The 4,854-nt window shown below is 48.7% G+C and overlaps 1 pseudogene; it reads left to right on the top strand.

Moving 5' to 3' along the window:
• The first annotated feature begins 642 nt into the window (after positions 1-642).
• On the top strand, positions 643-4,149 carry LOC132235619 (polyadenylate-binding protein 4-like; annotated as a pseudogene).
• Positions 4,150-4,854: the final 705 nt, after the last annotated feature.

The raw sequence follows: 4,854 nt of genomic DNA, 5'->3' as shown, positions 1-4,854 counted from the left end.
TAAGGACCCCCAAACAGTTCAAAAGTTAGAAGCACCATTTATCTCTGAAACTGGGGGTAGGTTTGGGGGGGAAGTAATATGGAGCTAAAAACAAAGATAATTCATTAAAAAATCTGTATAAAAAGCAATTTGGTCTTAAAAACTGTATTTCATACCATATAGCAGGGTGATTGCTGATTAAGACTATAAATTTATTCTAGGGAGTCTTCAAATGCTGGCATACCAGGCCCAGGTGATGGCAGAAATACGATTCTAAAAATAGGGAGAGGTTCCTAAATTAAAAAAAATCTACATTTTGAGCAATAACCCATAGCCTCTTTCTTTCTGATCTGATTACATTATTCTTTTTTTTTTTTAATGGCGTTTTTTCTTTATTGAGAAACTTAAAGACTTGGATAAACAGAACCAATTTCTGGGGGAGTGGGGAAAATCAAAACCCACAACAGGAAAAAAAAAAAAAAAAGTTAACACTGTCTGAGCCATAGCAGAAACCAGAGAATATATTCTTTTAATTGAAAAATTCTAGGTGCTTCATAATTGAACTTTTGATACAAAATGACCTATTAAATTTGCAATTTGTGGTTCTTAGCGTTGAGATCCATAGGACAAGCTAGGAAGTCTTCAAACCTTGAGCTGAATTTCATGAGGGGTTATTTGGCTTTTGAATCATTTTTCCCTTTCCTAAGAGGTAGCAGCAGCGAGACCCAAGAAGCTGCAGACAAGGCCATTGAGATGAATGGCACGCTCCTCAATGACTGCAGAGTGTTTGGGGGCAGATTCAAGTCTCAAAAAGAGCAGGAAGCTGAGCTTGGGGCCAAAGCCAAGGAGTTCACTAATGTGTATATCAAAAACTTTGGGGAAGAGGTGGATGATGATGAGTCTGAAAGAGCTATTCAGCCAGTTTGGTAAGATCTTAAGTGTCAAGGTGATGAGAGATCCCACTGGGAAATCCAAAGGCTTTGGCTTTGTGAGTTACGGAAAACACGAGGATGCCAACAAGGCTGTGGAAGAGATGAATGGAAAAGAAATCAGAGGGAAAGTCATTTTTGTAGGCCGTGCACAGAAGACAGTGGAACGGCAGGCCGAGTTAAACCGGAAATTTGAACAGCTGAAGCAAGAGGGAATTAGTCGATATCAGGGGGTGAGTCTCTACATTAAGAACTTGGATGACACCATTGGCGATGAGAAGTTAAGGAAAGAGTTTTCTCCTTTCGGATCCATCACCAGGGCTAAGGTAATGCTGGAGGATGGGAGAAGCAAAGGGTTTGGTGCCGGGAGCCAGTCCATCCTTGCTGTTTCAAGGGACCTGGCATATATGGCATACTGTTCTTAATATGTTTGCTCCCCTTAGCGCTGTGTGTTTTAACCAAGGTCACCTCTCCAAGAAAGGTTGACTCCCCAGGTAGGGATTTTCTCCTGAAGTTAGGGAGGGAATAAAACCCCTCAACTAAGTGCCAGGCGGGTAATTAATCACTTTAACTACGAACAATCATGCTTAAGCTACATAATCTTTACTCCCTGGAATGGAGATAAGAAACGCCCTAACCTTTGTAATAGAGATTGATGGGATTGAATCAACTGGTATAAATACAGATGTAACAAGACAGAAAGAGACAGAACTCAGACAGGGCTTAGAAGACAGGACCAAGAGAGACAGAACCTAGGCACAGAACCTACACAGAACGTTCTCTAGGGACAGAAGAACTTCGCTGGAGAGAGCATGCCAGAAGATCCTGGAGAGGGACTGGCCTTGGAGCCTAGAGACAGAGCCTAGCGGGAGAACATGGCAAGGGATCCTGGACTGAACCTGACTACAGAGATTGGCAGGAGAACCTGACTGGAACCTGGACACTGAACCTGACTGGAGAGCCTGGACAGAACCTGGCTGGAGAACCTAGCGAGGGAACATGGCTACAGAACCTCGCTGGAGATCTGAAGCAGAACCTCTCTGGAGATCCGGGTTAGAGATCCTGGCTAGGCTGCTGATCAACTGAACGCGGTTTCCGTGTCCTTCCTTCTTCGCCGACTCCGTCCACACCTTTGGGGACCCCTGGACCTGCTGGGGTTGGACCCCGGCATCTGGCGCCCGAACAGGGACCCCTAGGTAAGCCCCACTCTCGGGACGGATAGGACTCCACCGTAGGAAGAGGGTGGATAGTCTTCGCCGACTCCGTCCACACCTTTGGGGACCCCTGGACCCGCTGGGCTTGGACCCCGGCATATGGCGCCCGAACAGGGACCCCTAGGTAAGCCCCACTCTCGGGACGGATAGGACTCCACCGTAGGAAGAGGGTGGATAGTCTTCGCCGACTCCGTCCACACCTTTGGGGACCCCTGGACCTGCTGGGGTTGGACCCCGGCATCTGGCGCCCGAACAGGGACAGGATTCCCCTAGGTAATCCCCCCTCCCCCATTGAGAACCCCCACACTCGGGACGGATCAGACTCCACCGTAGGAAGAGGGTGGATAGTCTTCGCCGAATCCGTCCACACCTTTGGGAACCCCTGGAACAGGATTCCCTTAGGTAAGCCCCCCCCCATTGAGAACCCCACACTCGGGACGGATAGGACTCCACCAGGGTGCTACAGACCCCCCTATAGAGGGTAAGTAGGGTAAGAAGGTGGATAGTACAGAACTTAGATTGAGAAGATGTGCCATACTGAGTCCAAAGAAAGAAGACTCTGTATTGATCTTTAGATTAAGAAGATGTGCCATACTGAGTCTAAAGAAAAAAAAGACTCCATATTGATCTTTTAACACATATGCTTGCTAGCAGAGGAGTTAAGGTTACTCCCAGTCAGATGGAACATTTTATACAAGAAATATGTCCATGCTTTTCTGAGGAAGGAAAGGTGCTGCAAAGGTAAATGTAGAGGCATGGGAGAAGGTAGGCCCAAGGAGCCTTATCCTTAACCCCACTGCAGCCTTTCTACCCTGGGAAAGTGCAGGATTGGCAAGTTCTCCCTGGGATGATAGATCAGGACTCAGGTAATAGCGGAAAGCACCAATCCTCTCTTAAAATGGATACAAGAGAGCATTTCAGGTTTTTCTTTTTAATGCCTGCTTTTAAAAAATAAAAAAGGGGGAATTTGCCGGGAGCCAGTCCATCCTTGCTGTTTCAAGGGACCTGGCATATATGGCATACTGTTCTTAATATGTTTGCTCCCCTTAGCGCTGTGTGTTTTAACCAAGGTCACCTCTCCAAGAAAGGTTGAATCCCCAGGTAGGGATTTTCTCCTGAAGTTAGGGAGGGAATAAAACCCCTCAACTAAGTGCCAGGCGGGTAATTAATCACTTTAACTACGAACAATCATGCTTAAGCTACATAATCTTTACTCCCTGGAATGGAGATAAGAAACGCCCTAACCTTTGTAATAGAGATTGATGGGATTGAATCAACTGGTATAAATACAGATGTAACAAGACAGAAAGAGACAGAACTCAGACAGGGCTTAGAAGACAGGACCAAGAGAGACAGAACCTAGGCACAGAACCTACACAGAACGTTCTCTAGGGACAGAAGAACTTCGCTGGAGAGAGCATGCCAGAAGATCCTGGAGAGGGACTGGCCTTGGAGCCTAGAGACAGAGCCTAGCGGGAGAACATGGCAAGGGATCCTGGACTGAACCTGACTACAGAGATTGGCAGGAGAACCTGACTGGAACCTGGACACTGAACCTGACTGGAGAGCCTGGACAGAACCTGGCTGGAGAACCTAGCGAGGGAACATGGCTACAGAACCTCGCTGGAGATCTGAAGCAGAACCTCTCTGGAGATCCGGGTTAGAGATCCTGGCTAGGTTGCTGATCAACTGAATGCTGTCTCCGTGTCCTTCCTTCTTCGCCGACTCCGTCCACACCTTTGGGGACCCCTGGACCTGCTGGGGTTGGACCCCGGCAGTTTGGCTTTGTCTGCTTCTCATCTCCAGAAGAGACCGCCAAGGCAGTCACTGAGATGAATGGATGCATCGTGGGCTCCAAGCCACTGTATGTCACCCTGGCCCAGAGGAAGGAAGAGGGAAAGGCTCACCTGACCAACCAGTATATGCAGCGGGTGGCCGGAATGAGAGCACTCCCTGCCAATGTCCTCTTAAATCAGTTCCAGCCTGCAGCTGGTGGCTACTTTGTGCCAGTAGTTCCACAGGCTTAGGAAAGGCCTCCATATTACACACCTAAACAGTTAGCACAAATGAGACCTAATCCACGCTGGCAGCAAGGTGGGAGACCTCAAGGCTTCCAAGGAATGCCAAGTGCTATCCATCAGTCTGGGCCTCATCCAACTCTTTGCCATCTGGCTCCAACTGCTAATGCTCCGGCCTCTCGTGGCCTCCCTACTACTGCTCAGAGAGTCGGGTCTGAGTGCCCAGACCACTTGGCTATGGACTTTGGTGGGGCTGACGGACAGCTGCCAGTCTGGAGGTGTTCCCACAGCTGTGCAGAACTTAGCACCTGGCGCTGCTGTGGCTGCTGCTGCTCCTCGGGCTGTTGCACCTTCCAAGTATGCCTCCAGTGTCCGCAGTGTCACCCTGACATACCACCTCTGCAGGCACCCCAGCCTGCTTTCCGTGTGCAGGGGCGGGAGCCCCTGTCTGCCTCCATGTTGGTCTCAGCACGCCCCTCCCCCCTCCCCTCCCCCACATAGGAACAGAAGCAGATGCTGGGCGAACATTTGTTTTCTCTCATCCAAACCATGCATTCAAACCTGGCTGGCAAGATTACGGGAATGCTTCTAGAGTACGGTATTCTTCCCTCCAGGATTCCTTTCCAGGAAATCTAATCAGGCCCAAAGAAAAGCCCTATAGATAGAGTTGAGAGTATCCACTAAAATGACCCAATCAGATTGTCTTATAGTGAA

Source organism: Myotis daubentonii, chromosome 1, assembly GCF_963259705.1.
Source record: "Myotis daubentonii chromosome 1, mMyoDau2.1, whole genome shotgun sequence".
Classification (NCBI taxonomy): domain Eukaryota; kingdom Metazoa; phylum Chordata; class Mammalia; order Chiroptera; family Vespertilionidae; genus Myotis; species Myotis daubentonii.
Note: the sequence above shows the minus strand (reverse complement) of the source record. Positions and strands in the feature narration are given on the sequence as shown.